At 42.6% G+C, this 24420-nt stretch overlaps 2 protein-coding genes, 1 non-coding gene and 1 pseudogene across 3 annotated transcripts in view; 1 reads left to right on the top strand and 3 right to left on the bottom strand.

Moving 5' to 3' along the window:
* FAF2 (Fas associated factor family member 2) overlaps positions 1-24420 on the top strand; it is a 475675-nt gene that overhangs the window by 280886 nt on the left and 170369 nt on the right. The gene's annotated exons all lie outside the window — the stretch shown is intronic.
* KIAA1191 (KIAA1191 ortholog) overlaps positions 1-24420 on the bottom strand; it is a 508491-nt gene that overhangs the window by 417284 nt on the left and 66787 nt on the right. The gene's annotated exons all lie outside the window — the stretch shown is intronic.
* On the bottom strand, positions 158-312 carry LOC126012715 (uncharacterized; annotated as a pseudogene).
* On the bottom strand, positions 18971-19100 carry LOC126012498 (small nucleolar RNA SNORA22). The gene has a single exon (XR_007496959.1). It is a non-coding gene; the product is annotated as a small nucleolar RNA SNORA22 (small nucleolar RNA).

The raw sequence follows: 24420 nt of genomic DNA, 5'->3' as shown, positions 1-24420 counted from the left end.
CACCCAGAGCACCACTGGGTATGGCCCAAAAGACAAAAAGGAAAAAAAAATTACTTCTGGCTATCAAACCTGGGTCAGCCAAATGCAAGGCAAATATCCTACCCTCTGAGCTGTCGCTCTGGCCACTAAAATCTGACGTTTTTTTTTTTTCTTTTTTAAAATATTTTCAAAAACCCACTACCACAAATTATGCAGTCGAGTTTCCCACATTTGGGGAAATCGCAGGGGTCAGCACACCAGAGTGCAATGGATGAGCCTTGCCCTGGGGAAACCACCTTCGTGATCACAGTATCTCCCCTGCCAGGTAAGAATAGAATCTGGGGGCCGGGCGGTGGCGCTGGAGGTAAGGTGCCTGCCTTGCCTGCGCTAGCCTAGGACGGACCGCGGTTCGATCCCCCGGCGTCCCATATGGTCCCCCAAGAAGCCAGGAGCAACTTCTGAGCGCATAGCCAGGAGTAACCCCTGAGCGTCACAGGGTGTGGCCCAAAAACCAAAAAAAAAAAAAAGAATAGAATCTGGGGGCCAGGCGGTGGCGCTGGAGGTAAGGTGCCTGCCTTGCCTGCGCTAGCCTTGGACGGACCGCGGTTCGATCCCCCGGTGTCCCATATGGTCCCCCAAGAAGCCAGGAGCAATTTCTGAGCGCATAGCCAGGAGTAACCCCTGAGCGTCACAGGGTGTGGCCCAAAAACCAAAAAAAAAAAAAAAAAAAGAATAGAATCTGAAGATTTTAAGACCTTGTGGTGCAACGGTAGCGCAGCTGACTCCAGAATCTGAAGATTTAAGGCAGTCTAGTTACCAAAACAGAGAAGGAGTTCAAAATTTAAGAGGCTTTATGGAGAAAAGCAGGTAGAATAACAGTAACATCAATTACTGTGACTTAGAACAGATTAACCTTTCAGTTAGGACCAACTCTCTAGCTCCTCTTTCTCTTTTGGGGAGTAGGGAATGTATCCATCAGTGTTTGTGGGAGTCATTCCTAGAGATGCTAAGTGGCCTATGTGGCAGGATGGAACCATAGTCATTCGCATGGAAGTGCCTGTGAACTCTCCTTTACTCTAAGCTCCACCCTTTTTCTTTTTCTTCTCCAGTCCTAAGTAGGAACATTTTTCCCACTACACAAAGCTATTTGGGAAGCAAACAATTTAGAGCTTTAAAGCAGTTAAGTAGCTAGCTACGTAGCTTGAAAACCATTTGGTCAGAGAGAACAGTCAATCTCGAAGCACAGGTTTTCATGTTCCATAACCAAGCCCCTGAGCACCACCAGGTGGGTTGCTAAAGACCCCTTCTAGAAATTTAGAAGCAGTTGCAAGTATAAGAGACCTTGAAATTGGAATCAGAGTGATTATAAAGCAGTTGCCTTGCTTATGGCAGACTTGGGTTCAATCCCTAGTATCCCAGGCATATGGTCTCCCAAGCCTACCAGGAATAATTCCTGAGTGCAGAGAAAAAAGTAACTCCTGAGTTAAAACATTAAAAAAAAAACACACACACATAAAAAAAAATCTTGAAATTGTCCTGTGATGCACATATTGGTGACTTAGTAAATAATTGAGTAAATTACTCAATGCCATACTGTATTTATTCGAGTATAACGCGCACCCCTAATTTTTTTTTTTTTTTGGTTTTTGGGCCACACCCGTTGACGCTCAGGGGTTACTCCTGGCTATGCGCTCAGAAGTTGCTCCTGGCTTGGGGGACCATATGGGACACCGGGGGATCGAACCTCAGTCCGTCCAAGGCTAGCGCAGGCAAGGCAGGCACCTTACCTCTTGCGCCACCGCCCGGCCCCAACGCACCCCTAATTTTTTATTAAAAATCGATATAAAATTTTGTTTCACACCAACCATTGTAATTGACAAAAAGAATTCTTGAACATGTGCGGCCATGATAAAAATCATTTATTGGGCCCGGAGAGATAGCACAGCGGCGTTTGCCTTGCAAGCAGCCGATCCAGGACCAAAGGTGGTTGGTTCGAATCCCAGTGTCCCATATGGTCCCCGTGCCTGCCAGGAGCTATTTCTGAGCAGACAGCCAGGAGTAACCCCTGAGCAACGCAAGGTGTGGCCCAAAAACCAAAAAAAAAAAAAAAATCATTTATTGACAACATAAACTGGTATAAACACAATATAGAAATAAAATTACTGGTAACAATATTTATTTAAAATGCTTCCAAGTCAGATTCATCATCAGATACACTAAAGAGTTGTTCCCATTCTTCTCAAGTTAATTTTGCATCATGTCCCAGTTGGCAGGAACATCTGTTTTTCCAGTTTCTTTGCGTTCTTCTGAGTCTGAATTCCACAGTAGGTCATCTTCTGATGCCTATCTTCAAAAAACTCTTGATGATTATTTCTTTTGGTATGTCTTCCCATGATGTTTGAACCCAGGATGTCACGAGAGATAGGCCAGGTTTCTTGAGGTGCAAACTCACAATTCACCTGTGCCTTCATTGGACCGACCGCTACTGCCACCCCACATCAGCCCTCATTTATAACGCGTACCCAAACTTTTACTTCTTTTTTTTTTTTTTGGTAGAAAATTGTGCGCGTTATACTCGAATAAATACGGTACTTTCTTCACTGCCTGCTTTTAGTAGCACATAGACTTAAATTGTAATACGTGGCTCAATTAAATGTTAGCTATGCTTTTGTTTGTTTTGTTTTGGAGGGACTATACCAGGTGGTGTTACTCCTGGCTCAGCACTAAAGACTCACTCATAGTGGTACTAATGGGTCTATATGAGGTGCCAGGGATCAAATCAGTTGACTACATGCAAGGCAAATGCCCTACTCATTGTACTATTGCTCTGGCCTAAATATTAGTCCATCTTACAAATTCTATTGATAGCTATTATAAATAAGACACTACCTTGGAAGCAGAGAAAGAATAAGGGTTTATTTATTTTTTTTGTTTTTTTTTTGTTTTTTTTTTGTTTTTTTTTGGGGGGGGGGGGCACACCCTGTGACGCTCAGGGGTTACTCCTGGCTATGCGCTCAGAGGTTGCTCCTGGCTTCTTGGGGGACCATATGGGACGCCGGGGGATCGAACCGCGGTCCGTCCTAGGCTAGCTCAGGCAAGGCAGGCACCTTACCTCCAGCGCCACCGCCTGGCCCCGGGTTTATTTATTTTATCTTTTTGGTTTGGGGGCCACATATGGCAGTTCTCAGTGCTTGTTCCTGGCTCTGCACTCAGGGATCACTACTAGCAGGACTCAGGACTATATTGGATGCTGGTGATTGAACCCAGGTTGATCACATGTAAGGCCTTACACACTGTACTCTCTATCTATCCCAGAAAATGGGTTTAGGCACTTCTCTTGCATGTGTGAATTTGAAGCCTCATGTACCAATCCCAAGGAATTGGGGAGCATGGATCTGGAAGCAAATGCCGACACAGGAAATAATCCACACAAAGTAAAGAGAATAAAACAGGTGCAGGAAAGTTCCACCACAATCTTTCTACTCACTAGCAAAAGATACCAGCAGGCAGATAGACTAGTTGTGGAAATGCAAACCACAAGTAGTAAATGAACCCTTCCCTCAATTTCCTCTTTCCCTAACCTCTGAGAGAGACAGAGAAAGAGCACATGGCAGAGGCTGCACATGGCCGAGAAAGGCCATGAGGAATAAAGCGAGCTGACTACAATTAATCTTTTCTGATTGCTGTGTATTATTTCTTCATCACTACCTTGATTCATCAGACCCATCCGCCTGATGGGTTAGAAACATGGTGCCTACTAAGTGGCCTCACCCAACTTGTGGCTTTATTTTATTTTTTTATTTATTTATTTTTGGTTTTTGGGTCACACCCGGCGGTGCTCAGGGGTTACTCCTGGCTGTCTGCTCAGAAATAGCTCCTGGCAGGCACGGGGGACCATATGGGACACCGGATTCCAACCAACCACCTTTGGTCCTGGATCGGCTGCTTGCAAGGCAAATGCCGCTGTGCTATCTCTCCGGGCCCTTTATTTTATATTTTTATTTTACACACAAGCACTTCTCCCTGTGATTTGAGATCTTTATTGGAAAGAGGAGGACCACCACCATGGGTGGAGAAAGGTAGGGGTAAGGGACCAATCCAGAGGTACTTCCAGTCCATGAGTGACAAGCACAGGCAAAGAAGAATTAGCCTAAATAGAGTAAAAAACTGATTACTCCAACAACTCCTCCTTCTGAATTTTATTAAAAATGCAGAAAATATTGGGACCAGAGAGATAACATGAAGGTAAGGCATTTGCCTTTCATGCAGAAGGTCATCGGTTCAAATCCCAGCATCCCATATGGTCCCCTAAGTCTGCCAGGAGAGATTTCTGAGCATAGAGCCAGGAGTAACCCCTGAGTGATGCCGGGTGTGACCCAAACCCCACCCCAAAATGCAGAAAATACGAAGCAAAACAAAATAATTCATACCCTCAACATTTTATGCAGAGGGAAGGACCTCCTATCTAAAAGATAAAAAAATGGTGGCAGTTTTTTGCTTAGCCTCAGTCCAAGTTAGGTAAATATAAAGAAAAAACCTTTGGCCTAAAAACAGGTGTCCTTACCCATGAAACATTCTGTCATAAGACCAACTACAGGCTCCAGGCATACTAATTTCACCCCAAAATATTTCTTCATGGTCCCAGAAAAATCCTTCTATCATGGTTGTCACTGTCAGACTTCAGTAATTAGAGATCTTGGTTTATGCACTGATCCTATGCTGAAGTCAGGGTAGCACAAAACATCTCTTGGTTTCATCTCACTGTTAGGTGGCACAATAAGAAAACCTACGCACAAGACACAGCTGATTTCCAAGTTATTGTTAGGGAGCCCACCTTGGAGCAAGTCAGTGCCAAGTCAGCCCTAGGACCTGCCCTCGTAGAAGGTTGATTTCAGGTGATGGTGCAGAAACCATGCCGGTTCCAAATATAGGACCCAAGGTTCAGGGGTGAATGGCCAATGTCCAAGCAACTGAAGTCTAAGTCAAATCACCATAATAAATGTTCAGGGGGAAAGTCCCCCCTGCAGCATAAAAATTTTGTAGTTTTGGGGCTGGAGAGATAGCATAGAGGTAAGACGTTTACCTTTCATGCAGAAGGTCATTGGTTCGAATCCTGGCATCCCATGTGGTCCCCCGTGCCTGCCAGGAGCAATTTCTGAGCACAGAGCCAGGAAAAACCCCTGAGCACTGCCGGGTGTGACCCAAAAACCACAAAAACAAAAACAAAAAAAAATATTTTGTAGTTTGTTATCCTGATTAGACATGCTCATAAAAAGTTTCCCTATTTGGTCCACTATATGCAACGTATTCTCATGGCCTGCTCTATGGACAGAGAATCACAATGTTTGCATAAATATGTTATCAGTTGCTTTCAGGCTGCTGGTTTAACAATAGCCACAAAAAAAATTCAGATTTTGCCTCCATTTCAATACTTGGGCTTCATATTGGAGTGCATCGGTGCATCCCAAAAAGATTTATATTTACCAGAAAAACCTAAGGACTCAATGATTTTCAAAAACTCCCAAGTGGGGCCCAGAGAGATAGCACAGCGGCGTTTGACTTGCAAGCAGCCAATCCAGGATCAAAGGTGGTTGGTTCGAATCCCAGTGTCCCATATGGTCCCCCGTGCCTGCCAGGAGCTATTTCTGAGCAGACAGCCAGGAGTAACCCCTGAGCACCGCTGGGTGTGGCCCAAAAAACAAACAAACAAACAAACAAACAAAAAAACAAAAAAACTCCCAAGTGATATAAATTGGATCATCCCTCTCTTGGGATTCTAAATTCTGAACTCAGCAACTTATTCAGCACACTGAAGGGAGATACAGACTTAAATAGCCCAGGTGTTTAATTCCAAAGGTCCAAAAGGAATTGGATATTTTTCATGGATTGGCTCCAAAAGTCCTATCTTTCCAGGATCATATGGAGAGAAGGTGTGTCTTTTAATTTTTCAGCTCCTCCTTCTCATATAAGCTATTGCTCAGCTTTCTGGGCTTCTGGGATGGGTTTATATTCTTTCTTCCTTTCTTCTTTCTTTTTTTCCTTCCTTCCTTCCTTCCTTCCTTCCTTCCTTCCTTCCTTCCTTCCTTCCTTCCTTCCTTCCTTCCTTCTTTCTTTCTTTCTTTCTTTCTTTCTTTCTTTCTTTCTTTCTTTCTTTCTTTCTTTCTTTCTTTCTTTCTTTCTTTCTCAGCTTTCTGGACCTCTGGGATGGGTTTATTTTCTTTCTTTCTTTCTTTCTTTCTTTCTTGGCCTCTGGGATGGGTTTATTTTCTTTCTTTCTTCTTTTTTTCTTTATTCTTTCTTTCTTTCATTTTTGGGCCACTCCCGGTGACACTCAGGGATTACTCCTGGCTATGTACTCAAAAATTGCTCCTGGCTCAGGGGACCATATGGGACACCAGGGGTCAAACTCAGGTCCATCCTTGGTCCGCCACATGCAATGCTGTAGGGTTCTGGCGCCAGGCCCCCTGATGAGGCCGATGCAAGGGTGGGTAAGGGTTTCTTCCAGCCAGTGGCCTTGAGGCCAGACTCAGGAAAGAGAGGGAAGACTGTGAGCCACAGACCACTCACAGGGAAGCATTGTCAGAGCAATGGACTTCATTTATTGAAAGTAGGGACAAGGCTTTTAAGGGTAAACTTTAGGCAGGAAACAGAATGTGGGCAATACAGTTTAGACATTACAGCAACATGATGGTATGCAGAGACAACAGTCATGAGGTACATGGCATTATTGATTTGGATGGTATACAAAGATAGCAATTACAATGCCATGGCATCATTAAATCAGGAAGCATGTAAAGATAGCATAGCAATGCCCATGGCATCATTAACTCAGGAAGTATGTAAAAATAGCAGTTGCAATGCTTATAGCACTATTAGCCTAGACAGGTTGTTTGACCTGGATGACTTTCTCCTCCATTCATAACAGCAGGGACACAAGTCTCTAAATAGAGACTTTATTTTATATTCAAGGCCAGCTTACAGAAATCTCCTTATTTCCCGGCCTCTCTTCCCACATCTCCATCTTTTTACTTTTTAAGAACCAAGTAAGTTGTGCAGGAGGGGCTGGGGGCCTATGGGGTTTGTGTCTGTCTTAGGTTGTCCTGGTGACACCTAAAAGATGTCCTAGAATCTTACCTGTCATTGACTACCAAACCAGCCTATAGGTCATGGGTTTCTGCTAACCTAACATACGTTGCAGCCTCTCTGTTTCCAGTATGGTCAGTATAGATGCAGCACTCTTCACATAGGGCAGCACAAAGGCCACCCTCTTTCAGGAATAGTTTGTCCAGGCCTCATCAATTTTGCAACACACCTCGTCCAGGGAACATAAGGAAGTCTGCAGGTATGTGACAGAGTTGTCAATTTCAGCCAAATCTGCATTAATTTGTTGTCTCATTGCTGTGATGGCTGGGTTCCAAGGGCTTAAAATGGAAGCCACAGTAACAGCAGCCACAGTACCTAGGTCCCGCTTAAAGCAAGTCATGGTGGCAGAGGCATACATATCTGGAACAGAACGCCAGATAACTTGGGGAATTAACTGGACAGTAACACATATATCTGGGTCACTGCTTAAAAATGCTAATCGATATATGCACTTGGTAAGGCCTACATTTTTACACAGCCATTTAAGGGTGGTTGGAACTGCCCATCAGAAAAGAAGATGTCCAATTGGTAAAATTGAGGCAATAAGGGGAAAAATTGTATTGTCTCCCTTGTCCACGATATAGGCAGGAACCTTGACCCTGGACCTGTCCAAATGTCAGACCCAGGATGTCAGAGGTAAAGCAATATTGAGTTTCAGTTGCACTTATATACAAAAATGATTGATTAAGGGCAATGACTTCATTAAAAGGGGGGACAGCATCAAAACAAAGCCAGCAAGCCTTAGTTAAATTAGGCCTGGTATAATTAAACATACATAGGTGATATTCATGAGCTGCCAAAGGGCATGTGCAGTAGGTGTTAAACCTAAGAGAACCTAGTGCACAGGCAGTGGCCCACTAGGGGTCATGGTAAATTGGGATCTAAATATTGGTGACCCGAATGTCAGAGCAGTTGGACTGAGTGAGGAAAGGCTGAGAGATGTTACAGGGAGAGCAGGAGGTGGTGTAGGGACAATGGGCCATAGCTCAAACCCTATTTTAAAGATAAGATATGAGGGGCTGGTGAGGTGGCGCTAGAGGTAAGGTGTCTGCCGCGCTAGCCAAGGAAGGACCGCTGTTCGATTCCCCGGCGTCCCATATGGTCCCCCCAAGCCAGAGGCGATTTCTGAGCACTTAGCCAGGAGTAACCCCTGAGCATCAAACAGGTGTGGCCCAAAAACCAAAAAAAAAAAAAAAAGTAACTCAGAATCATGGCACAGATTTATAAAATCTTAATCCCCACATCATTTCTCTTTTAAATTTTTTTCCAGTTTCTGTAAACTGTAAAAGCAACAGGGTTACATTGAGTAACCCCGGATGAGCACACAGCTGATAGTGTTTTGGTCATTTTAATCAAATCTTTGGTGTATGTTTAATCCAGCTGCCTGAACCTGTAGATTCACACCCCAATGCGACACAATAATCCCTTTCAGTTCCACATTTAGTTGTAGAAAAAAGGCCATGGCCAGGGCATATATAAAACTGTAAATCGCGCAAATTATATTTTCATTTAAAGTGGAGCAACCATAAGATGAATCACGTGGGTCATGGTATCCAGGGCCTGTCCAAGGTATTTTAATACTGGTCCAAAAGGGACCCACAAGGTCACATAAATCAAACTGCAAGTCCGGAAACCAGGCTCCGGCTGGGTAGGCAGAAGATTCAACCATAAGGGCATCAACACTAGCTGCAGCTCGAATAACTTGCCATTGCTGCTTAACTGGTTGGTGCTGTGCAGAGGGTGGTGCTAGGCGGTAGCTGGGTAAAAAGATAAAAAAAAAAAAAAAAATCCAGCAAATTTTTATTCTGCTACAGAAAAGAAAAGCTAACCTCAGGTTGAGTTGAATTAACCTGGGTAAAGTTATCTTTTTTTTTTTTTTTTGGTTTTTGGTTTTTGGGCCACACCCGGCGATGCTCAGGGGTTATTCCTGGCTATCTGCTCAGAAATAGCTCCTGGCAGGCACAGGGGACCATATGGGACACCGGGATTCGAACCAACCACCTTCAGTCCTGTATCAGCTGTTTGCAAGGCAAACGCCGCTGTGCTATCTCTCCGGGCCCAAAGTTATCTTATTAGTATTTTTACTAGGTATGTTTGATATTTCAGGATGGGACTCAAATAGGTCTAGATTTTTCCTATGGAAACATACAGCCAAAGCCACGGCCTGCTGACAACAGAGGATCTGGACCACTCCATTCCCCTAATTCTGGGTCCTTCCAACAGGCCATCACTTGGGGCTTGGCTGATTCCTTTATACAATATTGGGCAAAGGCTGATAACCCATTCTCCTTTATGGAAATTGAGTCGACTAAATGTACAGGGGATTCCTATAATTCTGCACCTCGAGGAGAGAAGCTCTTTGTGATACATCTATCTATATTCTTAGCAAAAGGTAATGAAAATCTTTCAGTTGGATGGCAGTAAATACAAAAGCTAATTAGACAAAACATGTCTAATTATATCCAACAATTTACTCACTTTGCATATAGTTTTTTTTCTTAGAACACATTCACATATCTTTCTGCACATTTCTTTCAAATTCACTCTACAAATTTCCTCCAGTTCTATTTGCAACCAATTGGTTACTCTTTCAGAGAATTTTCTTCCTTTTTCCAACATTCATAAATTCACATCTTATCTTTCTTGCATAAATCACACACTTGCATTCTTTTATTTTTTTAACCTCTTTCTTGTCTCATCCTTTGAGGGAACTTTATTAAAAGATATAGCTTATATCATATTAACATAAACAGTAAAATAGCTGTAATAATTTCTTAAATTTCCAATTATTGAACACAAACTATTAAAGGTGACCAAAACTGACTTAAGAAACAAGCAAATGTTTCTACTTTTGAAGACCTCAAGTTAATAATTTGTAAATTACCAGGAATTTTATTTTTGTTCTTTTAAGGCAAGTTTAGCCTATTTTAAATGCCCAAAAATAATGAATATTCCTTTTTAAATTTATGTTGTATTTGAAAAGAAGACTTTTAGTTATAACTTTGAGCCAAAAGTAAATAAATTTAGAAGCTATGGTCTCTTATTATGCTTATAAGTAATTCATGTTAAACATTTTTTTTTTTTTGGTTTTTGGGTCACACCCTGGCAGTGTTCAGGCGTTACTCCTGGCTCTATGCTCAGAAATCTCTCCTGGCAGATCCAGAGACCATATGGGATGCAACCACCGATCTTCTGCATGCAAGGCAAATGCCTTACCTCCATGCTATCTCTCTTGCCCCTCATGTTAAAATTTCATATGCCAGATTAACAAAAATTTTAGATCATTATAAAATATAAATTCTCTTAAAATAATTCTCAAGATTTGTAATCCAGAGGAATTAAAATTTTCAAGGACGGGCAAAGGTCTCTTCCAGCCAGTGGCCTCGAGGCCGGACTCAGGAAAGAGAGGGAAGACTGTGAGTCACAGACCACTCAAAGGGTAGCATTGTCAGAGCAATGGGCTTCGTTTATTGAAGGTAAGGACAAGGCTTTTAAGGGTAAACTTTAGGCAGGAAACAGAATGTGAGCAATACAGTTTAAACATTACAGCAACATGATGGTATGCAGAGACAATAGTCATAAGGTACATGGCATTATTGATTTGGATGGTATGCAAAGATATCAGTTACAATGTCCATGGAATCATTAAATCAGGGAGCATGTAAAGATAGCATAGCGATGACCATGCAATCATTAATTCAGTAAGTATGTAAAGATAGCGGTTGCGGGCCCAGAGAGATAGCACATCGGTGTTTGCCTTGCAAGCAGCCGATCCAGGACCAAAGGTGGTTGGTTCGAATCCCGGTGTCCCATATGGTCCCCCGTGCCTGCCAGGAGCTATTTCTGAGCAGACAGCCAGGAGTAACCCCTGAGCAACACCAGGTGTGACCCAAAAACCAAAAAAAAAAAAAAAAAAAAAAAAAGATAGCGGTTGCAATGCTTCTGGCACTATTAGCCTAGAAAGATTGTTTGACCTGGATGACTTTCTCCTGCACTCTTAACAGCAGGAACACAGGTCTCTAAACAGAGACTTTATTTTATATTCAAGGCCAGCTTACAGAAATCTCCTATTTCCCGGTTTCTCTCCTCACACAAGGCAAACACCCTACGGCTATGCTATGGCTCAGGTCCCTGGAATGGGTTTATTTTAACAATAAGCAACCTCGCACATTTATGCCCTATCTGGAATTGGTCGCTGCTCTTACCATCAAAGCAATGCTCAGAGTGATTTCTTTATTAGGTTTTGATCCTGAAATAATAGTCCTGCTAATTCCAAAAGAAAGTAGAATGCATATTTTTCTCTCAGTGAGACTCTTTAATGAGCCCTATCAAATTTTTCAGAAGTTTCTTCCATTATCTGGCTGGAAAGGCCTGGGATTTATTCAAAAGAACACATTTTTGCAATCTTCTCTACAATCAGTTTTTCCCCTATACACAACATCATCAGGAAAAGGCTGTTTCACTGGCCTTTTAATGACCACAACGGTGCCTAAAATTACAAGTCTACTCAACAAGTAAAACTTCCTACTTTAAATTACTTACTATTGGTTCTGGAGTGATATTACAGTGGTAGGGTTTTATTCCCGGCATCCCCTAAACTTGCCATGAGGTGATTACTGAGCACAGAGCCAGGAGTAACCTCTGGGTTACTGGGTTACTCTGCCACTGGGTGTGGCCTAAAACAGAAACAAAAATAAATAAATTACTAAGCCAGAGCAGTAGCATAGTGGTAAGGTCTTGCACGAGGCCAACACAGGATGGACCCGATTTCAATCCAGGCATCCCATATGGTCCCCCAAGGCTCCCAGGAGTGATTGCTGAGTGCAGATCCAGGAGTAACTTCTGAGCGCCCCCGGGTGTGACCCAAAAATAAATAAATAAATAAATAAATAAATAAATAAATAAATAAATAACTATCACAGGTTTCAGAGCCATGCAACATGTAAGCAATTCAACTTACATGGTAGAATTATTACAGGCATAGTAACTGCCTCTTTAAATGCTTGTAACCAGGTTGTTCTAGACTTGCTTCAGTAATTATAAGTCCTTTTGCAAAAAGGGCTGAGCCAACTTTTTTTTTTTTTTTTTGGTTTTTGGTTTTTGGTTCACACCCAGCAGTGTTCAGGGGTTACTTCTGGCTCTATGCTCAGAAATCGCTCCTGGCAGGCTCAGGGGACGATATATGGGATACCAGGATTTGAACCACCATCCTTCTGCGTTTAAGGCAAGTGCCTGGGGGCCGGGCGGTGGCGCTAGAGGTAAGGTGCCTGCCTTGCCTGCACTAGCCTTGGATGGACATCGGTTCGATCCCCCGGTTTCCCATATGGTCCCCCAAGCCAGGAGCGACTTCTGAGTGCATAGCCAGGAGTAACCCCTGAGCATCACCGGGTGTGGCCCAAAAACAAACAAAAAAAAAAAAGGCAAGTGCCTTACCACTGTGCTATCTCTCTGGCCCCTGAGCCAACTTCTATCACTCACCTAAGAGCCCATTCTGGCCTCCAAGGGCTGATGGCTCAAGGGAAGAACATGCAGCACTACATACAAATGCCTACCACCAGCCAGCATGTGTGTTGATGTAATGGCAGTTGATTGTAGCAGTTAGATACACATGTACACTATCATATTTCATGACAAGCCAGACAGATTGTTGATAAGTATACCAGTGTGTGCCTTTGAATAAAAAAAATATAGGTAGCTGGGGCCAAGCCCCATGGTTTATAGACAAATGTATTATGTCAAATGGATATTACACATGTCAACTTCTTTCCAAAGAAACCCTATCTCCAGGTGGTTATCAACACATATTCACACTTTTATCTAGGGAACACCAATGTCTTCTGAAAGAGCCAACGTTGTTTGCAACTTATTGCTTCAATGTTTTTCTTTTCTTTTTTGGGGGGGGGTTTGGTTTTTGGGTCACACCCAGCGGTGCTCAGGGGTTACTCCAGGCTGTCTGCTCAGAAATAGCTCCTGGCAGGCACGGGGGACCATATGGGACACCAGGATTCAAACCAACCACCTTTGATTCTGGATCGGCTGCTTGCAAGGCAAATGCCGCTGTGCTATCTCTCCGGGCCCACTTTAATATGTTTTTCTGTCATGGGCATCCCAAATCCATAAAAATGGACAATGGCCCAGCCTATACCAGTAAAACTTTTAAATCATTTTTGCAGAGAATAGCAAACAAATAAGAACACTGGAATCCCCTGAAATCCATAGGGACAAATCATAGTTCAAAGAGAACTATATATCATATAGAACTATATATTATAGTTCACAGAACTCTCAAAACTCAATTATTAAAATACAGGAAAAGGGGCATGCCAGCAATGGACATTTTATCCTTAACATTATTTTCTATAACCTTTAAATTTACCTCAAGGAGAGACCTAAACGGTTGCAGAAAGACACTTTAAAGAAGATATTCAGGTGCAAAATACAATTTACCTATTTGGGCAAAAAATTATAATGAATAGATTGTTGTTAATCTCTTTATTCAAGGGAAAGGATATGCTGATATTTCTACAGATGGCAACTCTGCTAAAAACTCTGTATCCCACTATGCCTTGTCAGAAGCAGGATTCTCACAAATAAAAATCTCAGACACTGGCTCATGACAAGACAATAAGCTGCCCCTCAGACTCAACACAGACTACTCAAAAAGACAAGAGTAGGAAACAAACTGTGATCCCAACAGATAACCGAGACAATAAGCTTATGCTACACAATGAGGCAGAGACTATCAGGAGTGGAAATGAGCAGTTCTATAGATGAGGGAATTGGTCCTGCTCTCACCAGACTTCATAATTTAGGAAGCACTTGTTACATGAACTCAGTACTACAATGCCTGTATAATATTCCAAGTTTGACTGATTTCTTTTTACCAGAACCATTTTAAGGAGGACATTAACAGGTGAAATCTGTTGGGACATAAAGGCAAAGTGGCAGAAGAATTTGGTAAGATTATAAAAGCCTTTGGAGCTGGAGAAATAGCATGAAGGTAGGGCATTTACCTTGCATGCAGAAGGATGGTGGTTAGAATCTGGCATCCCATAAGGTCCCCTGAGCTTGCCAGGAGTGATTTCTGAGCATAGAGTCAGGAGTAACCCCTGAGTGCAGCCGAATGTGACTCAAAAACCAAAACAAACAAAAAAGATTATAAAAACCTTATTGGTAGAACAGTACAGGTTTATCAATACAAAAGACTTTAAGACAGGGGTCTCAAAACTCAATTTATCTGGGGGCCGCAGGAGGCAGAGTCAGGGTGAGGCAGGGCCGCATAAGGGATTTCACACAAAAAAGTCCTCAAATGTCATTATTAACTGTTTTAATTATTTCTTCTGAACATGAATAGAACATTGAGTGAAGATCATGAACAGTTCTTCTGAACATGGCATCTTTTGCCTATTCCTTGCTGCCAGAGACTTGACAGCCCTTCTTCTCACAAATCTGAACCACATTTGGCTTTAGAGAGGAAGCCATTGAGACCCTCCTGCGGGGTCCAGAAGCCCCCCAGGGGGGGCCTGGCCAGCAGGAATTAGCTGGGAAGGCTTCTCAGACGACCGCACTCCTATTTTGCTGAGTAGAAGAGCAACCACACCTGTAAAAAATCTGAGAGAGGTTAATAATAAAGACCCAAGGCAGCGTCTCACTGTTCAAGGGTACCTTTATTGGCTACAGTTCCTTCTTATATAGTGAAGGAGAAGGGGGCAGTACAAAGGTGATGTCAGTCATACTTTGGGCGCAAAGGCCCATACAAGGCAAGGATATATTTCAGGTTTCAAGGAACAAAGAAAGTTAGGCATTCTCTAAATAAGGAAGTGGGCAGTGGGCTAGGGGGGCTGGATGACCTTCAAGCTATGATGAACGTGCTGTTTCCATGGAAATTTCTAGTGTCCTTCTAGCTGCATTCCTAATTGCTTGACTATCAGGAGGTGGTGCAAGATGTGCCTGCCTCAGTGATCTTGAACAGACAATGTAGCATACACTTATTGATAATAGCCTAGTTCACTCCGAAATGTGGTCTTAAGGAGTGAGGCCTAGTTTCTGATAACGGTACCAGGCAGCTTTTGCTCTCCTCCGGGCTAGAGCTAATTATATCTACAGTTGCACATTCCTTTCTCTATAGCTCAAAAACTTACAGCAAGACTGCAAAATAGCTTTTAGGTGAAAAGCTGGAATATGGCAGAAAGAACAGCAAAATGGCCTCAAACAAGTCAGTCCCCAACATCTCCCCCTTTCTCTTCTAATAAAAGAAGGAAAGTCGTGAGCGGGTGGAAGAACCGTGTCTTAGGCTACAAGGTTTGACCAGGTCGGACACGGCCAAAGCCGCATTTAAAAGATGGCTACAGGCGCTGTGGGTGTGCACAGAGATTTGAATTATGCGTTGTAGCCTTTTAGGGCCGTGTCCTAACTAGGACCTTGCTAATCCCGTCGTAGGTGTCTCCACAGCCGAGAGCACAAGTGCCGGAGCGAGCTCCGCTTGTTAGCTATGCGCTCTATCTCCTGGAAACTTAGTGGCTGGAAAGGCGGCTTGGTGACTAAAGCCAAGTTTTCACAGGAGTCACGCGGGGTTAGACGCTGGTAGTTAACCTGAATAGAGGTTTTTGCCTGTTCATCTACCTGGTTCTTAATAAAGGCAGTGATTTTGCGGAAAATCCATGGGCCAAGAGAAAAGAGCAGCATGAGGCTAATAAGAGGGCCCACAACGGTGGACAAGATTGTGTGGAACCAAGGAGAAGAGAAAAACCAATCCTGGTACCAGCCTTGTTCTTCATCGAAATGTTTTTGAAAATCTTTTATACCATCACCAATATGTTGAACGCTGTCTCTAACTAATCCAGTTTTGTCTTTAAAAATACAACATTGTTCCTTAAGGGCTACACAGACTCCCCCCTCTTTCATAAGGGCAAAATCTAAAGCACGACGATTTTGGAGAACAACATCAGCAAGGGAACTAACAGTATCTGTGAGAAATTGCAGACTAGTTTTGATTTAATTAATGTCTTGTTCCACTGCTTGAGTCAGAGTGCGGAAATTGGATTGAGAGGATACAAGAGAGTAGATACCAGTGCCAGCGCCAGTAGCGCCAACAGCAAGGAGAACTGCAAGTGTAACGGAGGTGAAGGGCTCACGGCGTTGTCGAGAGAGAGATTGAGAAGAATAGGAATAGGGTGAGGTGGCAGGAGAGGGAAAGGTATATTCTGAGTGAATGGTGATTTTTGGAACGAGAATAACGAGAATACAGTAATCATGTGAAAGGAAAAAGGAAGAGCAAATGATAAAAGGAGTAAGGCCAGAAGCACAGGCAAAATAAGTACCGTTTGGAGCTAACAGATAGGTTTGAGAGGAGGAAGAGTTGTAGATGTCAATAGTTTCGTTGCACACGTCAAGTAATTGGCTAGGAAGCTTGGAGTCGTTAGGCTTAATGCAGAGGCCAGAGCGTACGACTTGACCGACTGTAATGCCATGTTGAGGTTGTGTGTTCCAACGGAGGTAAGAGGGGTCGGAGGTAGCGGAAAGGTTGCCAAACACTGCAACACCTTCATAGAAAGGAGGTTGAGGAGAAAAACAAAGCCAACATCGTTCATAGGCAGGATCTGTAAGGGCAAGAGCAGAGGCATTCATGAGATTGAGAATAACCTGAGAGGACGGAGAAGGACCGGAAGGCATAGTGAGTTGTCGGAGAGAAGGGGGTGCAGAAGGAAGAGGAGGGGGAGGAGAAGGCACGCGAAGTGGAGAACCTGAATTAGGGTGAAGAAAAGTATTAGAACCAATGGCGAGGGGGCGAGAAATTGGCAGTTGTTTAAGTAAACGGAGGGAAAAAAGAAGTCCAGGGTCGTTACCCCGAATGTAAAGTTTGAGTCCCCATTGTACAGCTTGAGTCCAGTGATGCTGACGTCCAGCAGCAGTAAAATTGATGAGGATGGGGTTACACCAACCACGGGTAGCAGAGGATGCATCACAGTTCAGAAAAGGAGGAGTCGGGGGGCGTGAAACGGTGATGAAGTCCCAGGAGGAAGAGGGTTTCCAATAAGCAGTTCCGGTGGTTTCACAGCCCCAGGAGGCGCAAAAGTGTTGGTTATGAGCGCCACACTTATAGTCGCTGGAACGGGGCCGGTGGTGACCAGGGCAGACGTAGAAGGTGGTGAAGGGGTGGCGTAGTACATCACGGCGAATAACAGAGTTGCAGCCACCGCTAGCAGGGGAGTAATAGTCATCGGGGTCAACAGCACGAGGTTGAGGCAGGCGGAAATTGGAGGTGCCCCAGTATAGGCTTGCACCCATGGCTAGGGCACAAAGGTCGACTTGCAAGACCGGCCAAGGGATGGAGGTAGAGAGGATGGAGGTTGTTGGTGGCATCGGTGGGCATCCAAGGCAGCAAGGCAGAGTGTCTAATTCAGCATTGTCAAAGGTGGAGTCAGTTAGAAACAGGTTTGCAGGAATGGCGTTTAGCAGGAGGTTTATAAGAAAACAGCTTGGCAGGAGGCAAAATGGTTACTTCATATAAAAATTAAGAATTTACTTAGTTTTTTGGCTTGGGTATACAGGCAGAAAACATTAGCAATTTACATTATACTAGTTATTTTTGAATACCACGGGAATGTTATTTGACCTCTGTTAGACTTTGGCATAAAAGAAAATTTATAATTAACAATTGCTAATTAAAAAAAAATTTTTTTAACTGAATATAAAGGATTTTTCTTAAACTTCTAGTTATTATGTTAAAGCTGGATGCTATTTTTTAGCCATAAATACATATTTTATAGGCCTGAACTTACACATAGCAGGAAAGCCGGGTGACTGCAAAGTCCAGAAATTCTCCAGGGAAAAGTTATCCCCGATGGCCATTGAGAAATCTGGGGTTTGCCATCTCCCACACCTTCCGCCATGTTTTTAGAAGGACAAAGCTAGCTTAATACATAATTTTTAACACATGATTTTTAATTGTAAGATGCCAGTTTGTGAACTGACCAGACTGAACCAGGTTGAAAAAATTAAGTGAAATTTGAAAAATGGATAAGGCTTTAAAAATTGTATTATTATAAAATGTAGAGATAACAAATAAACAGACAAAACAAAACAACACTAAACACAACATTTTACACTTGTGGCCACTTTCATTCATCACAACAGACACATAAACAGACAAAAGGATTGATTTAAGACTTATTTATAAAAAATTGACAAGCGCTTTTAAATATTTAGCTAACATGTTTGTGAGAAGAAGAGAAAAAAAAATTTTGTAGAAAAACTTTTTTAGTGTTGAGAAGTACTTAATGTAGATGGAGTGGAACTTTGCTGAAAATAAATTTTAAGGTTTAGATTTAACACAAAACATTTTTAAAACAACTTTAATTTGAAGTTTAAAACATTAAGTAAAATGGTTAATGAGCACTGTAGAAGGAGTCTCTACTTGGAAGTATGAAATGATTTGCTGTAAATGAATAGGTTTTCTTTAAATTGGTTTTGCAGTAGAACAGTAAGACAGCTGCAATAAAGTGTTAAAATTTTTATGATTAAACACAATAGCATGAACTATGATTATTAAAGGTATAAAAACTGATTTTTTAAAAAACAAACAACTGTTTTTACTATGAAGACTTTAAGTGAATAATTTGTAAAAAATATTATATACCAAATTAACTAAATGCTTAGATTATTATAAAATATAGTTAAAGACATCTGATGCATTTACACACCTAGAACTTAAGACTAAAATTATATTTAATACTAGTTAATTTGCTTATAAAGTTTAGTTACTTTTATATATTACTTATAAAATTATATATAATATATTTTTCATTTATATTATTTTTTCACTGCGACACAAATATACAGATTTGTATAATGTGCTGATATTTTGAATGCACTTAAAATAATAGTTCTTTCAATGCAGAAATAAAGAACAACCATTGCTGTAGCACAAAGTTAAAACTAAGGGTACTATAAAGCACACCTAGGTGTTCACTGTGCATTAAATTAACTATATTGTTTAAAAAGGCTAACCACATTATTTTTCACATAATTTTGTAAATACTTTAAAAATTAAAATAAAACTTTTAATAGAAATATAAGACTTAAATTTAACACTTTTGTGTTCGTTTGGATTTTAAAACACAAAGAAGTTTTTCTTTTACCAACATTTTGTTATCTGTAAAGTGACAGAATTATGACCTTGCTCTAAAATTTTCTGAGAGGCATGAAAAAAAAAGTTTATTGCTCTTATCTTCCTGTTGCTTTTTAATGTTTTAATAATTACTTTACACCACTTAATGCACTAAACCTAATAACACATATTTGACGAAGTGTAGGGCTGACAAGGTGAAGCAGAGTTTTTCACTGATAACTCGGGGAGGGGCCAGCACAGTTAACAGCAGGAAGGCTAGAGGCAAATTATTTACAGTCAGCAGGGTGTAATGATATAGAGAAGAAAAAAAAAAGCAATCTTTTAAGATTAATTACTAATTTATTGGAATTAGAGGGAATGGCAACCGAAGAGGGGAGTCTGGGTTGCAAAAGCACCATGGGGATCATGGTTTTATTAATTGATTTGAGAATATGCAAGAGATGCTACTTTTTAGATTTCTTTTGAATAACAAAGATTGGGTATTTCAAGGTGAAATGGAAGGCTTAAAGTGGGAGTGGCAGGGCCTGAGCTGGCTGTTTCCCAAGGCTGGCAGGAAAGAGGCTGAAGGAGGCTGAGGGCTGGTTTGAGCAAAATTGTCCTGAGTAAAAGGTACATTAGGCTCAGAAGTTTTAACAGCAAAGTGTAGATATCGCAAGGTTTTATGGCTTAGCAGATGATACTTTGTAATTATCCTGCTCACTGTGCCCTTAGAATTTTTTGTAGGCACTGCAGCAGTTTCTGTTTTATGGCACTCAGCCTGACTTTTATTAGTTTGTTTCTTTGAATTCTCAAGAGGGGGGGCTTGGCCGTGGAATTCAGTGGGCAAAGGACAGACAGCTATAGATTTAGGAGGGCGGGGGAAAGCCTGAAGGGCAGAAACTTGTGAATTAAGAGAAGCAGCCTGTTTTTGAAGGCTTAAGATTTGTTTAAGATTTTTAATGTGGCCAAGTAGCTTCATATCTATAGCTTTAAGAGGGGGAGCGGTGAGAGGAGGGAATCTGCCATGGTTAGGGACTGAGCGTCTTGGGCATTTAGAATTTTTCCCCTGGGGTGCGGGGGATCAGTGGGAGGCGTTTGAGAAGGTAGCTGCGGAGGCTGCTGAGCAGGCGGGGAGGGGGGGGGTGGGAAGACTTTCTCCATTAGGGAGAAAGACAGGAAAGGTAGCACTGGTTTTTGAGCTAAGAGCATTATCAAGTTTGTTAGAGAGGTGAGAGACCATGGATGTAATTGTGGTGAGTTGGGAGCTTAAGTCAGAAAAAGGGGGGGGGAGGGAGAAAGCAGCAACAGTTTGTTGCCGGTGTGGGGGAGCTGCTGGAATGCCGGCTCTGGGGAGCGACTTCCAGGCACAGAGGGCAGCAAGAGCCATGTTGGCAAGCTGGGACCTGGAAAGTGTGCTGTACCTTTAAGGTATGAAAAGAGGCGAGGCCAGCTATAAGAGCTTAGAGATCAGGATTCCTGCCTATCTGCAAGGGCTTTGCAGCGGAAAAAAAAAAAAAGTTAACTTCCCAAGAGACAAAGAGTTCAGCTTTTAGATTCTAAGCAGGAGAGCGTGTAAGGGGCTTGGGGGCCATAGGAGGTTACGGCTTGAAACGGCTCTATGAGGCTTTTCCAATTAAAGGCTTTGTATTGTTGCAATTGCTGGCTAAGGAGGGGAGGGTGGTGAAACAGGGACGGAGCTGAAGCTAGGGAAGTGAAGGGCTGTTTAGGATTTTGCACAGAGGGTGCAGCGGCAGAAGTAAAGATGAAGGGTTAGAAGAGGAAGGAAACTGAGAGACAGAGTCAGAGCGAGAGGGAGCCCAGGAACACTAGATTTCTGGTAAACATCATGAACAAACATTAAAAAATTACAAATATCTTTTTTGGTAACCTCTATATGTCTGGCTTTCAACTCAGACTGTATATATTTAATGAATTTAAGTTCAATACTCAACGAAACACCCATGGAAGTGAAGCCAACGGGCGAAGCCCCAAGAGCCAATCAGGGGCGGTGATCAGAACGACTGAAAAAACTGCAGTTTAAATATTTGATTAAGGCTAACTCGTTTCAACGCTTACCCGGATGGGGTATTCCCGCGATTTATGAAACAGCTCCGGACTCGCCGACCCGTAGTCGTTCGGGGTGTGGTGGTGATCTTCGTGCCCAGCGTTGGGCGCCAAAATGCGGGGTCCAGAAGCCCCCCAGGGGGGGCCTGGCCAGCAGGAATTAGCTGGGAAGGCTTCTCAGACGACCGCACTCCTATTTTGCTGAGTAGAAGAGCAACCACACCTGTAAAAAATCTGAGAGAGGTTAATAATAAAGACCCAAGGCAGCGTCTCACTGTTCAAGGGTACCTTTATTGGCTACAGTTCCTTCTTATATAGTGAAGGAGAAGGGGGCAGTACAAAGGTGATGTCAGTCATACTTTGGGCGCGAAGGCCCATACAAGGCAAGGATATATTTCAGGTTTCAAGGAACAAAGAAAGTTAGGCATTCTCTAAATAAGGAAGTGGGCAGTGGGCTAGGGGGGCTGGATGACCTTCAAGCTATGATGAACGTGCTGTTTCCATGGAAATTTCTAGTGTCCTTCTAGCTGCATTCCTAATTGCTTGACTATCAGGAGGTGGTGCAAGATGTGCCTGCCTCAGTGATCTTGAACAGACAATGTAGCATACACTTATTGATAATAGCCTAGTTCACTCCGAAATGTGGTCTTAAGGAGTGAGGCCTAGTTTCTGATAACGGTACCAGGCAGCTTTTGCTCTCCTCCGGGCTAGAGCTAATTATATCTACAGTTGCACATTCCTTTCTCTATAGCTCAAAAACTTACAGCAAGACTGCAAAATAGCTTTTAGGTGAAAAGCTGGAATATGGCAGAAAGAACAGCAAAATGGCCTCAAACAAGTCAGTCCCCAACACCCTCCGTATGGCTTGAAGATGATTATCATTAAGTCTAGACCTGTACTTTGACTTACTGAAGTTCAATGTGGAGAATAACTTTTCACACAAATATGTGCTCCCAAAAAGGCACATGGTGCACTTGAACATTTGGGAAAGCTCAGGGAAGCTGGGGGGCAATTCTCTCAAAAATTGCCCAGGCATGTCTGCTTTTCCACTAATCTCCCTGAACTTGGCTTTGAGATCAGAGTTGCATTTCAGGTCAATGAGCTCCATTTGAAGCACAGGAGGGTCATCTTGCACATCAAAGGAAAAGGGGTCCACAAAAATTTGGAAAGTGGCTCTGTGCTTTTTGAAGTCTGCAAATCTGTGATCAAATTCCTTCTCTAGCTTAAAAATAGCAACAACATATTTCTTTTTTTTTTGGTTTTTTTTTTTTTTTTTTTTTTTTTTGGCCACACCGGGCGATGCTCAGGGGTTACTCCTGGCTGTCTGCTCAGAAATAGCTCCTGGCAGGCACGGGGGACCATATTGGACACCGGGATTCGAACCAACCACCTTTGGTCCTGGATCGGCTGCTTGCAAGGCAAACGCCGCTGTGCTATCTCTCCGGGCCCACAACAACATATTTCTCACCACTGAATGGTATGCCTGCATCCACAAGTTCCTTACATGCTGGGAAATGGCAAAGGTTTGTCTGAGAGAGCTGGGATTTCCATAACACAAGTTTTATGGAGAATGCGCTCATATTGTCATAGGCAGCACTGATAAGCTGCCCCGGGCCTTGTAACATCTTGTTTACTACATTCATCTTATGTGTGATGTCAACAAGAAAAGCTAAGTCCATGAGCAATTTGTGATCACTCAACTCAGAAACAGCATTCCCATCCTTCTCCATGAAGGCTTTCACTTCTCTCAACTCAAAAAATCTTTTCAGGACATTTCCCCTGCTGAGCCAACGTACCTCGGTGAAATAGAGCACACCTCCATATTCTAACTCCATTTCCTCTAAAAAAGCACGGAACCTCCTGTACTTCAAATCCCTGGATCTGATTTGGTTGATACATTTCACAACCACAGACATCACATTGTCACACGGCAAGCATTTACTGCAAAGGGCCTGCTGATGGATAATGCAGTGAAGAGCAATGGCCTTCTCTACATCCTCCTCTTCGAGTTTTTTTTGAACAAGTGCCACCAGTCCATTTTTTCCTCCCTGTCATCGATGGCACTCCATTGGTTATTATTCCAACAAACCTCTTCCATGGCAAACCTTCATTCTCAATGGCATCACACAGATGCCGAAATATCTCATTAGCGGTGTTCTGGCCATGCATTGTAATTATTGTGAGCAGCTCCTCTGTCAATTCAAAATTGCAATCAACAACACGGACATAAATTGTGAGCTGCGCAGTGTCTGTTATATCTGTGCCCTCATCAAGAGCAACTGAGTATGCATCAAAACATTTGGTTTTCTCACACAGTTGATGATAAATGTCATTGACGTATCAGAAATGTGCTCTGCCACAGTGTTGGCAGAAAGGCTGATTTTGCTAAACTGACCTTTCTTTTCCGGACAGATAATACTTGCAGCCTGTAACATATATTTTGGTTTTTGGGTCACACCCCGCGGTGCTCAGGGGTTACGCCTGGCTATCTGCTCAGAAATAGCTCCTGGCAGGCATGGGGGACCATATGGGACACCGGGATTCGAACCAACCACCTTTGGTCCTGGATCGGCTGCTTGCAAGGCAAACACCGCTGTGCTATCTCTCCAGGCCCAGCATTTTTTAACAAACTCTCCTTCTGTGAATGGTTTCCCTGCCTTAGCAATCATCTCATGTAACTAGCTTCGACTGATGCAACATTCTCTTTGGTTGCTTTCTTGAAGAAATTTTGTTGCCTCATTAGACTTGCTTTAAGACTGGCAACCCGCTTGGCTTTCTCATTTTCTTGATATTTTGCACATTCTTCAGCATGTTTAGTTGAATTAATGGCGTTTCAAGTTGTATTCCTTGTGCACTGCAACTTTCTCTGAGCAAATAAGACATGTGGGGATGCCCCTGTGCTCAACAAAGAAATACTGCATCTCCCACTTTTCCTAAAATTGTCTGTGCTCGTCATCAATCTTTCTCTTAACTGCAGGCTTTGATGAAGTCATGATGAAGGTATGACAAAATCTAATTCTGTAATAAACTTCTCTCCCTTCTCTCCCTTAGGCCTCCATTAATGCAAGGGACAGCGGGCAGGAGCAGGAAAAATGACATCTGCGCTAGGCGCAAAGTATTCGCAA

The sequence above is a fragment of the Suncus etruscus genome, chromosome 6 (assembly GCF_024139225.1).
Source record: "Suncus etruscus isolate mSunEtr1 chromosome 6, mSunEtr1.pri.cur, whole genome shotgun sequence".
Lineage (NCBI taxonomy): Eukaryota > Metazoa > Chordata > Mammalia > Eulipotyphla > Soricidae > Suncus > Suncus etruscus.
Note: the sequence above shows the minus strand (reverse complement) of the source record. Positions and strands in the feature narration are given on the sequence as shown.